Source organism: Ambystoma mexicanum, chromosome 1q (assembly GCF_040938575.1).
Source record: "Ambystoma mexicanum isolate Mex_15411 chromosome 1q, UKY_AmexF1_1, whole genome shotgun sequence".
Classification (NCBI taxonomy): domain Eukaryota; kingdom Metazoa; phylum Chordata; class Amphibia; order Caudata; family Ambystomatidae; genus Ambystoma; species Ambystoma mexicanum.
In genome coordinates, this window is record NC_090922.1 from 698,215,237 (window position 1) to 698,228,044 (window position 12,808).

Genomic DNA, 12,808 nt, shown 5'->3' on the forward strand with positions numbered 1-12,808 from the left:
CAACATGGGAACGATATCTGAACCTTTGACAGCGAAAATTGAGCTACCCCTTTGAATTCAGCATAGCGCGTGGGTTGCACCGGCACCCCCCTGAGACCCTGCCCTCCAGCGCCTCACCTCAGTCCCCTTTTCCACACACAGTGTCAGACCTTGGAGCTAGATGCAGGAACTTTTTCCAACTTTCCGCATTCTCCCCGTTCTTTTGTTTTTGGAAATTCTTCACCTCCCTTTGGTGCCTTGCCTCCCCCGGTGCATGTTGGCTGCAGGAGGCTTCACAAGATGCGCATCCAGCGATCGGTCGTTTCCAGCCCTGGACCCCCATGCGCTCTGCCTTGAGTGCCTGGGGCCCGACCACCGCTGGGACACGTGCGTGCCTTCAAGCTCTCTTGGTCACAGAGCATTGAAGAATTGTCTTTGCCGCTGGAGAGAGACCTTCCTTTCTTCTCCTCTCAGTCATCTAAATGATTTTGTCAGTAGGACCTTTGCGTTAACAGAAGGTAGGTCCTTTGTTCACCAAGTCCCCCCAGCACAGGGACTCCTTCCCAGGGACCCTGACAGGTAAGGGCACCTTGGACTCTGGATCTGGCAAATCTAAGGCTGCAGCCTACAGGAGCCACCTCCAAGGTCGTCACACAGGGCGATTTGATTACCGGCCCGCTGGCTGAGGGCTCTAGGCCTACCAGAGCCATCTCCGAGGTCGACGCTTCTGCTTCTGGATCGGGGCGCGAAGAGTCCTCACCCATTATGGAACCAGCATGAGGCGTGGGTCAGGCGCGCCCTTCCCCCCAGGGCGTGGCGCCAGACCTAAAGATGGCAGACAAACACAGCGGTGGAGCCTGCAAGGCCGGAAACCATCTTGGATTCTGACTCTGGGTCTCCGCCAGCTCCTTCGCCTTCAGAGTGGGTCACTCAAGAGGGTTCTAGTCCTTTTCCTTCGGGGAATGGTGTCAGGCCCTATGGTACAGGCGGATGGTCTCTGCAGGTTACATTTACCTCTCTCAGCCTTTTGAATACCTGCCCCAAGCTCCTCAGTGCTTCGATCAGGAAAGAAGGCTCAGCATAGTGGAGGGTCGCTATTCAGCAGCCTGTGAGAATCGCTTTTTCAAGAGCTTCCTCCTCATCCGTTCCCCCCAGATGTCGGAGCTCCTCAAGGGCCTCTTCAAGAAGGTGGTTGCGGAAGTTGTGCCTCCTAGGCCTCCTCCCCTGGGTCCTCCTCCAGTCCCCCCGGGAGTCGCAGCCCGTTCCGCCTCTGGTCCAGGCCCTGCCAGTGCTTCTGAGCCCTGCGCCTCCAGTAGCACCAACGCCTCCTCTGCCGCAGTCGCCTGTCAGATGTCCATCCGCCTTCGGGATCCGACTAGTGGGGTCCCCTCCGACTCCTCTAATGCAGGACCCTGACTCCCCTCTTTCTGGCAAAAGCGGGGGGCGATGATGATGACGCACAGGATGAAGAGCCTTTGGTGTCGGTGAAGGCATCTTCACAGTCTTGCAGAGTTTTTGCCCCCCCCCCCCCCCCCCCCCGCCAGAGCAGGCTGCTCAGGAATCAGGGATGTTGGCGGAGGCCCTGGCCCGGGGTGACATGAGCCGCTCAGGCATTCCTTTTCAGAAAGATGTATTTTCAATGGCTCGAAAGGTCTGGGAGAAGCCACGGGCCAACGCCCAGACTAACAAGAAATTGGACAGCCGTTTTAGGCTATTGGATGGGGGACCAGTTTTCCCACCTTCAACCACACTCTTCAGTTGTGGTGGCAGCCTCCTTGTGTTCTAAGCCATCCTCCTGGTCATCAACGGCAGGTTGCCACCTCCAGCTGTCTCCAAGGAAGACGAGGCCCCCAAGTCTTTTGGCCGGAGATGTTATCTCAATGCTGGGCTGAACCTGCGACAGGCCAGTGCCGATGCCCTCCTAGCCGCAGCGAACTAGAAGCTGTGGTGAGCGATCGGGGAGTGCCTGCCTGACCTCCCTCCGGATAGCCAGGCCTCCTTCAAATCCGGTTTGGCAGGGGCTCACGCTATTGCGCAGGACCTCATGGAGTCCTCGGTCTCGCACTTTGGCTGGGGGTCGAGATGAGGTGGACGGCATGGATGCATTCTCCCTGCCTCCTTCCTGCTGCCTGCTTCTTTCTCCTGAAGACCTCGTGGAGTCCATTCTACTCGCCCCAGCATGCTGCCCTGCATTGAAGAACTTTGGGTAAGTGCTGGCACGCTTTTTGGAGCGCTCGCTGGCGTGAATTACATCATTTTGACTTAAATTTGAAAACTGCATTTAATAATGCCCCATCAACGCTGCATGCCAAGAATTCATCTGGAACACAAGTTATTTCTCCCCAATGCCTTTGTTTCCCCTACTTTGGGCATCTTGCAGCCATGTCTGATGTACTTTTTGCCATTTATAAAATGGCTGCATTGTTTTTTTTTTATAACTCTGTTTATTAAGTTTTAAACAAAACAATCGTAAAATCAAACTTGAAACATGAATCATAGGCATATAACAGATGCAGGCAATATGGCAGTATCAAAAGCGGACCGTGAGACAGTTGTGAAACAAGGCATGTAACCAATGTTAATAGTGGCACTGATCGACTTCCACTAGTGTATTTCAATTAGCATCCAGCCATTTGCCCCATATTTTCTCGAATTTGCGGGGGCAGCCCCGCGCGTTATAGATCTGGCGTTCTGAGGCTGCGCATCTGTCTAATTCGTTACTCCAACGGTTCAGGCACAGTGGATCGGCAGAGCCCCATTTAGTGGCAATAAGTCTTTTACCTGCCCCCAACACAAGTGTCGGAAACATTTTCCCATATTTAGACAGTTCTACTTCCCCCCAGATGCCTAAGAGTACCATTTTGGGCTCTCTAGGGATTGGCGTCGCCAGGGCAACAGAGATCATGTCAATACAGTTCTCCCAATAGGTCTGTACCACCCGGCAGTTCCATATCATATGGTAGAAGGTAGCAGGTTCAGTGTTGCATCTAATGCATGTCTCGTCCTCTACCCCCCTATCTGGCCATTGCGGTACGTGAATGATATGAGCGATGAAGGATTCTCAATTGTATTAGTCTCAGTTTCGATTCTATACCGATTTCTCTAGGGGACATTAACGCATCTACCCAATCTTCTGGTTCCAGTTGGCCTACATTTCTTTCCCACTTTGCTTTGAGCCCATCTAGCTGCGTGGCCCCGAAGGAGTTAAGGGCCTGGTAAAGAGTGGAGGTAACTTTAGAAGGGATGCGTTGCGGGAGGATATTGGTCTCGATGGGAGAGCAGGGGGTATGTTTGTCGTATCAGGGAATTGGGTGCGAATGGCGTGGGCAAGCTGCGCATGTCGAAACTGGTCCATGGGTGCCAGGTCAAATTGCTCTTGCATGGTCTCAAAGTCCAGGAGGTGGCCCCCTTGTATCACATGTGCTAGTGTGTGTATTCCTTTTGCGAGCCAGTGACCAAAAGAGCCCATTTTCACTATTTCCGGGAGGAGCTCGTTGTGCCATATGGTTTGGGATAGTGTCGGTTTTCCTTTCCAGCCGACTAGTTTGTGTGCATCCCGCCAGGCCCGACGGATATGGTGTGTCATTTTGGGCAGTGTCGGGAGTTGGTTATGGGTGGCGTACAGGATCTGCAGCGGGGTTAACAGGGCCATGATCTCTAGTTCAATATGAATGTGTGGTAGTGTGGGGTCTGCGTGCATCCAGTCATTTACTACCCCGATCTGTGTCACAAGGTAATAGGTGCGTAAACAGGGTAAACCGATGCCTCCCTCCCATACTGCTCTCTGGAGCGTATCGAGAGCAATTCTGGATTATTTCCCACCCCATAGCAGCATGCAGAGGTTTCTGTCAATAATTGCGGAGGTTTCTCGGGGGATAGTAAATGGCGCATTTTGGAGAACGTACAGCATTCTGGGGAGGGTCATCATCTTGAATAAAGCGGCTCTACCCATTAGAGATAGGCGGAGTAATTGCCAGTGGGAGGTATCTCTGTTGAATCGCTCAATTACTGGTTGTAGGTTAAGTTGGAGGAACCCTTCAAGTGTCGGGTCTAGCCGTATGCCCAGGTATTTGAATTCTCTAATAGAGACGTATGGGCAGGTCTCTGGGATCGCAGACTCACCACCCTGGATCGGGAAGTAAATGGTTTTGGCTTCATTCACCTTCAGGCACACAAACCGCTGATACTCCCTAAGGATGAGGGAGACAGCCGGGCATGAAGTGCTCGGATTACTGAGGTATATGAGGAGGTCATCCGCATAGAGTGATAGGCGGTCCTCTCCTCCTCCCGGCCAAGCAAAACCGGTCCAGTTGGTGTTAGTTCTGAGTTAAATTGCGAGTGGTTTTATTGCCAGGAGGAAAAGTGGGGACAACGGACATCCCTGCCTTGTACCTCGACCCAAGGGAAATGATTTAGAGGACCTGCCGTTCACCCTTACTGTGGCCTCCGGGATGCATAGAGGAGTTTGACCCATGATATAAATGTTTGCCCCAGGCTCATCCGGGCCATGATCGCCCACAGTGCATCCCACCCTACAGAGTCGAATGCTTTTTCAAAGTCCACCTCCAGGAGGGCTAGTGGGGCTGGTATTTCTTTAGCTCTGCTCAACGCCAGTTGGATTCTGCGTAGGTTCATGCGAGTGGATTTGTGGGGCATAAATCCACATTGGTCTGGGTGGACGAGAGTCTCTATTACCTGCAATAATCTGTTAACAAGTGTTTTGGCGAGGACCTTGGCTTCGCCGTTAATCAGGGATATGGGGCGATAGGAGGCGCATTCCTCCGGAGGTTTCCCAGGTTTATGTATGACTACTATGCATGCCTTCCTGAGGTCCGGGGGGAGAGCTCCTAGTTCTTTGCTGCGTAGGAACATACGGTGCATATGGGTAGATAGTGTACCACCAAGGCATTTCCATGTCTCTGTAGGGAACCCATTGGGACCCAGAGTTTTCACGGGTTGGAGCTGTGCAAGCGCCTCCTGCACTTCGGTGTCGGTGATTTCAGCGTTCAGGAGGTCTGATTGGCGCTGTGAGAGTTTTGGGATCTCAATCCGGTAGCGTCAAGGTTCGTATGGCGAGCTCTCGGTGGGTGGGGTATAAAGATTCCTGTAGTAGGCGGCGAATGCTTCAACAATATCAGAGTCTTCGGTCAACAATGTTCCATCCGGAGATTTAATGGCCCGTACATGTCCCCTGCTATGTTCGCGTCTCTCCAACCAGGCCAGGGTCTTATTTGCTTTGTCGCCTCGTTCATAAATTTGGCTCCGGACTAGTTGATGGGCCGATCGTGCGTTATCTAGAGACAGGTTGCTGAGGGTACCTTGTGCCGTGAGCAGAGCCTCCTTTGCTTCTTGGTTGTTGTGTTCTAGGACTCGTCGTTCACACTCCAAGACTCGTCCTTCTGCTTCTTTAATCCTCAGGACTTGTTGTTGGTGAGCAGAAACCGCCGAGATAGCTTCCCCCCGGAGGACGGTCTTTTATGCCTCCCAGATCGAGATAGGACAGTCCACCGAGCCTTCGTTGATCTCGAAATATTCTGCTGTCTTTTTTTCCAGCTCCTCCGCAATTTCAGGGAGACAGAGGTGGTATGTGTTGAGGCGCCAGTTACGATCCGGACATCGGTTGGGATTCTTCATAGTTAGAAGGAGCGGGGAGTAGTCCGAAATACCCTTGCGAGGAATTCAGCGTCAAGGAGTCTATGATTTATGCTGCGGGGGATGAAGGTGTAATCAATCCTGTAGAGCGACTTGTGGACACCAGAGAAGAAAGAAAAGCCAGCCTCTTCATTATGAAGTGAGCGCCATGTATCCACCAGTCCCAGGGCTTCAGCCAACACAGCAAGTGACGTGGAGGCGGGTCGGCTTCCAGTTCTCCTATGAGATCTATCAACTGCAGTATCCATCACCTCGTTGAAGTCCCCACCAATCACCCATATATCGGCCTCTTCTTCCAGGAGTAAGCTCCGTAGCTCAGCGAGCAGTTTTTTCGTAAGCGTGGGGGGGCATAGATTGCTGCAAGGCCCCATTTCTCGCCCCAGATGTCGGCTAATACCATTACGTACCGTCCCCGACCTGCAGGGGGACACGCTTATGGACGACTATCATCGTGCCCCTGGCACCTTTCGTGAATCCGGCATGGTAGGTGTGCGAGTAGTTGGATCTCCTGAAAAAGCTGGTGCTCGTGCCTATCAAATGTGTATCATTTAAGAGAGCGATGTCCGGCGAGTATCGGTTAAGGTACTGGAGCACCAGTCTTCGCTTTATGCTGGAGCCGAGGCCGTTAACGTTCCAGGACAGTATGGTTACTTTGTTGGAGTTCATTCTATCTGCGAGTATTTCTTGTTGGGGCCTCTGGGAGGATCAGTGGTGGCTGCATATTTTCCAGAGATGTGTAGTGATGTTTTCCCCAGGGGAGACGTCCGGGGGTCGTCTCGTAGTGATGCGTGTGCAAACAGGATAAGTGCGTCAACGGTCTTGCCCGTAGACGGTGCTTGATTTCCTTGCCAGCGTTTGTCAGTGTCGTGTCTTCTTGTCCTGTACTTCTGTGTTGCGGCCGATGCCTGAGTGGTTCGGGTGTCCTTGGCCATGCTCATAGACCGCGTTTGGTTCTTCTGCCAGCATATGTCGATGTCTTGCCTTATCCTGTGAATCTGTTTAATTACATCCTTAAAACTCCCCCAACCCTGTGCTTCCCCCCCACCCCCAACTGGGAGCACCTGTCGCCCAAACATTGAACTTCTAACTTAGAAAACTTCCTCGGGATGACCCATACTAGGGTAGTAACTTCTGCGGGTCGCATGGACTGCGCTTGAGACTGCGGTGCCAGGACGGCGGCGGCGGCCGCAGGAGTGTAGTTTCCGTGTTGTCACGTAGCGAGTTCGATTCTGTGATGCCCAGACCTCATCCGTTCTCTGTGATATTTATGGTGGGGCGCTGTGGAGATTCGGTTTCCGGGTCCTCCTGAGTGAGGGGTGGCGAGCGTTGCCCAGGCCCGGGTTTTCGTGTGGACGGTCCGGAGGGCGAGCGTCGGGCCGCGGGCCCATTGAGGATCTGTGTTTTTCGAGCCATTCCCATGCTTCTTTGGGGTTGTGGAATAGGTGGGTCGTGCCCTTGTGGTGGACCTTGAGCATCGCCAGGAAGAAGAGAGCGTACTTGATTGACAAGGATTGAAATTTCTTCTTGACAGAGTCAACCGATTGGCGGGCCTTTTGGATCTCTTTGGTATAGTCCGGGTAAAACCCCACTCTGTAGCCGTTGTATGTGATTGGGCCGGAGGCCCGTGCCATCTGCAGGATAGCATCCCGATAGTTGAGGAGGCGTGCAATTATTGTTCTGGGCGGGGCTCCTGGGGTGGGTCGCCCGGTGGGTACCCTATGTGCTCTCTCGATAGAGAAGAATTTCGACAGTTTTTTGGGGGCGAAAATATGAGTCAGCCAGTCTTCTAGAAAATGTTCGACACTGGGGCCTTCCTCTTTCTCCAGGATCCCGAGGATCCTAAGGTTATTGCGACGTGCCCTGCCCTCGCTGTCTTTGGCGCAGTTTTCAAGTTGGTTGACTTTCTGGGCAATTATGGCAAGTTGTTGTTCCAACTGGCGAACGTTATCTTCTGTGTCTGACACTCTTTGTTCCGCTTCTCCGACCCTGGACGATAGGTTGCGGAGATCTTGACGTAGGAGAGATACTTCCATGGAGACTCCGCCTATTTTGAGTTCCAACGATGTTCTCGAGTCCCCAATTGCCTTCATTAAGTCGTTCAGGGAGAGTTGGGGGTCCTGAGTCTCTTCTCTGCTTCCGCCAGGTTTTGTATCTCCTGGCGAGAGGGGGCCTCCACTGTGTAGAGGTCCATTTTGCTCTGCAGGGTTTGCCTCTTGGCCTTGTCCTTGCCCATGGCGGGGTCAGTAATTTGTGTGAGGTTTAAGGCCCGGGTGAATCGTGTTGATGCCCCTCAGGGGGTTGTCGTGGAGACCAAGTTGGGGTGGGCTTGTCGGGCGTCAATCTTTCATAACTCTGTCTCTGTTCCAGAGCACCGGCGGGGCTATTTAGGTCGCTGGGAGCAAATCCCTTGCTCTGGTTGGTCCGGTGTGCCTGTTGGAGGGTCGGGGGTCCACTGTGGGGTATATGTAGGTACGCACACTTAAGGGCCGGTTTTATTCCTAAGTGACGTGTAGAGGGCCGCAGCTTCCGACGCTGGTCACCGACCCCTCGCTACGTGCACCACCGTATGGGTGGTATCTCCCCAGAGACCGTTGATTGAAGGGTGGCGATGCAGTCCCCTAGCATTAATGGTTCCATGGATCCCTGGTCTGGGATGATCCAGTAGAGTTTGGGGGGTACCACCATGCGTGATCTCACCAGGAGTTATCCCCGCTTTGTGGGGTGTGTGTTCAGTGATTTATGTTTGTGGGGCTATGGGCCCTGCATCAAGGGCCTTCGTCCCCCCAACGGCCGTGCCCCAACGATGCCGCCTTGTGGCCAGTCCTCTGGACCTTTGAACAGTGTCTCAGTGTGGGGGTGAAGCTGCAGGTGTTGTCACCGGTGCAGGGTGCTTATACTGGTGGGGGAGGAGAGCGTCCTCGGTCCCCATCGTTCTGTTCTGTTCTGCCGCCCACCCCTCCCCCCTGCCGGGGTGGATCTTGCGCTATATTTTGGGAGAGGGTGTGCCGCCTCCTTTGTGCGGGTCGCTGTCCCAGGGTTGGGGGGGGAGGTTGCACGTACCTTGTTGGTGCCGTTGGGGGAGCGTGGCACCGCGTTGCCTGTGTCTGCGTCGCGACTCAACCCCAGGTGCTGCAGTCTCGCTGATGGGGGGGGGGGGGTGGCGGAGGGTGGAGGAGTTCCAGCTCCGTGCCTCGTCCCAGTTTGTGTTGCCCGGTCTGGCAGTGTAGGGTGGATGTCCCGCGTTGCAGGTGTCTGGCCGCCCAGCGCGTTGCAGATGTCTGGCCACCACGGTTCCTCCCCAGCGGATGGGGTCACAGCAGCCCCAGGCGTGGGGCGTCGGCAGCAGCCGTGCCGCGATTCGGGTGCTAGTCAGCAGGGAAAGAGGGGCTCCGAGCGGTAGCCTGCAGGTGCCGGTGTAGCGCCGTCGCCTGACGTCCCTGATGTGCCCACACCACCATAGCCATGGGGGGGAGGGGCGGAGCGGTCGCTCTCAGTCGCACAGCAATGGCCCGCGCTGGTGGGCCCAGGACTGCGTCTCGCGTCATCGGGTCCGATTGTGCCCCAGGTTGCAACAGTTGTTGCCTGGGTGCATCCGCCACCGAGACGATGCTCTCAGAGGTCGGGTGGATTTGGAAAACAGTCTTTTTCAGGATATTTTCCGTGGCCGCCGAGAGCCTGATGCAGTTAGCTCCTCATGCGCGGCTCGCGCATGCGCAGTCCCAATGGCTGCATTGTTATTCAACTTTTTTCTGCTGTGTGGCATGGCCCTGCTCCCCCCTGTACTGTAGATTCTCAAAACATTTGTTAAGATGAATTCTATGAATATATTATGTATTGTATTGTGCAAGCCCAATGGGAGGTTGATCTACTGTCTCTTACCTCTATATTAATATGCACCATCACTGGCCAAGCTATTTATGGGGCATTTTGAACATAATTGCATCTATAAAAAGAATGAATATCACAGTGACATCAGGCTTTAGAAGAGATACATTGATGTATTTTATGTATGGAATGGCACCAAAGATAGCTTTGAAAGATTTACTCATTATTTGAATAATAATACCTTTGGCATAGAGTGTACAGCAACTGCTGATGCAAACTCTATAGATTTCCTTGATCTTAGAAATATATGTAGGGGAAGGAAAATTGAAAAGTAGGACTTTCAGGAAGCCCACAGAAGTGAATTCCACGCTATTTACCACTAGTTGTCACAAGAAGTCAACTATTGCCAATATTCCAGTGGGAGAGTTCTACAGAGCTAAAAAGTAATTGCAGTACCAACACTATTTTTGAACAGGAGTGTTGATTTGCTAGCCAAAAGGTTTCAGGAGCGAAGGTACTCAAATTGTTGTGTGCTGAAAGCGCGTGAGAAGACTCATTCTGTAGAGAGAGAGGATATGATAAAATCATTGACAAAGGGTTCAGATTCTAGAGCGGGTGAATTTTATCACCAAGTATTCCCAAGACAGTAATTTGATGTATGGAATGGTACTGAAAAACTGGCACCTTTTTATTATTAGATACTGATATTGAAGATGAACCCAGGTTTGGATACACTCGGGCACCTACAATTAAAAGCAAATTATGTCTGTCATTCCTTAAATCAGACATTGAAAAAAGAAGTGGCAGTGATTGGCTAAGATTCGCACACAAAGGTTTCCATAAATGTGGGGCATGTAGTGTCTGCAGATATGTGCATCACGATGCCACAACCTTTGTATGTCATGGAGGGATAGCAATTGAAATAAGAGATTGTATTAATTGTAGATCAAAGTACATAGTGTATGCAATTATCTGTATTTGTAAAAAAGTGGACACTGTTAGTACCATTCGGGAATTATGGGTGCGTGTTAGTGAGCATCTTACTAGTCACAACAGTCTAGATCGAAACTACCGTTAGCAAATCATTGGCAAGAAGAGCATCAGATGGGAAAACAAGGTAGAGATTCAATTTATTGACATTCGAAAAAAATCTTGTAATAAGAGGTGGAGATCTACTACAGTGTTTCAGATAAATTTGCAGACTCCGATGTGAAACGCAGGGCCTTAACAATGAGCAAGAAATGAATATTTTCTTATAATTGAGGTTTTTTGACATTCCTGTACAATTAATTGTTTGATATTAGCTCTTTGCTGTTACTCACTGAATCCTACTGAGGTAAAACACAGAACATGGAACATTAAATTAATGTATCCCAGTAACTGAAGTTTCTTTAAATGAGATTGATATATTTGTATGAATAATTGGCTAATATTAGCCCTTGGCTGCCACTCACTTAAAGTATGTGGATTAATTCCACAGAGGGCAATTACAATATCAGCTCTGAATGACATTGCTCTTCTCTTAACAAGATATTTGATTTCAAGGGCCCTAGTAGGAGCAATGATCTTCCTCTAGAATAGAATGTAGGATCAGTACTAATAGACGTTTTGTGAGACATAACATTAACAAACCAGATATTGGGCAACGGCCCTCTTGTAATACATTGCTACTAACAGGGTAATGTAACTTGATCAGCTGTACTGCCCGAAAGCTGGATTCGTAATGGCATTATTTTCACACGGTATTGAGGGTTCACAATGATCAATACAACCTATGTGTATATTACTTTAGGCAATTTCAGTTGGACCCTAATGCGGTTTCATCAAAGTACTGAGTAATAACATTTTGAGTGGAATGTTTTAGCAACGTTTCATTTCACTTAATAATGGAGGCAACAGGACTGCTATTGCTTTGCTAAAGTTGGGACAATTTACAAATGCATTTTCTGTCACGTCGCGTGTTACATACGTGTGACGGCATTAGCAATTTATAAGCAACAATGAAAATGGTGCCAAGAGCAAAAGCATGTGGATGCCAGAGGGAGGCCGGGTCCTTCTATGAAAGGAACCCAAAAGGATTTTGGGACCATTAAGAACTAGTGGTAAGGTCAACAGCTATGAGATCAACAATGTGAATTTGTAATAAATGAGACCTAGTCTATGTTAAATTGGTTGTGTAATTTATGGCAGAAGAGGCTGCTTTAATCTGGTCTCTTACTATTCCTGGAATTAATATTGACTAGGAAGAAATCGGCTTAGAGAAAAGGGTAAGTTATTTCATTGCTCTAGATGGACAAATTCTATTTGGAATACATTTGATACTGTTGTTTTTTTGACATGATTATATATTACATTCTAGAGTCGGCAGACTCTGAGGTCTGCTGTTATTTACATATTATATATGAAGTGGGACTCTCAACATAAACATAGGGTGAGTAGCACTAAGTTTCTTATACTAAGCAGGTGATTCTCAAAGATCAATCTAGCATCCTGCTTTCGGACAATACGGCTTTTCGATGCGTTAGGACTAGCGCTACAAAAATATTTGGTGCTTATTTTTGGACATGCCAATGGAGCAACAATTAATTAATCGGAGTGACATTTGATATATATAGATATTGGATTAGTATATGCCTAATGAGGTAAAGGAATACTAGAGAGCCTCTTTTAATGATTGTATTGGGAAATGGAATGTTACATGAAATGACAATTGAGAGTATCTGTCATGCAATTGATTAATGAGTTGGAACTAACTAATTCGAGTGACTTTGGTATGCATAGATATTGGAAGAGTATCTTACTAATGAGATAGAGAAACGCTAGAGTGCACTTTCTCATGAATGCATTTGGGTAATAGATTAAGAGATGAAATGGCGATTGAGTTCTGTCATGCAAATGATTTATGTGTTGGGAACCTAATGAGAAATTATCTTTGAAATGTGTTTTATATATTGATCTAGTTTTCCCTCCTCCCATCCCCCATTTCTTGTCGCCTTTTCTTTACATTGTACTCAATTGCCCAACAATCAGTGTCTGTTATACCAATGCCATGTATCTGATAATGGTTTTTGTGTACTTGCAATGTTGGTGCAAAGATTTGGTTTACGAAGTGATTAAGGTTGCTGATTTAGGATTTCTGCCTTGAAAAAGACCATGTTCGTCGAAATATGCGTTGGCAAACTGTAGCAACCAATATTGTACTTTGCCATTCATGGGTGGAATGTGGTTATTAAAATAGATCACAAATACATAATGAAATGGTTCTTTGTGTGTTGTGTTAAAAGTATCATTGAATACTAGTTTTCCATACTATGGAACAAGCGCTTTAGATGATGGCAATTTTTGTTTAGAT

The 12,808-nt window shown here is 49.5% G+C and overlaps 1 protein-coding gene across 2 annotated transcripts in view; it reads left to right on the plus strand.

Annotated features, from left to right (window-relative positions):
- The window catches only part of FIRRM (FIGNL1 interacting regulator of recombination and mitosis), a 1,502,596-nt gene that overhangs the window by 1,309,875 nt on the left and 179,913 nt on the right, over nucleotides 1-12,808 (plus strand). The gene's annotated exons all lie outside the window — the stretch shown is intronic.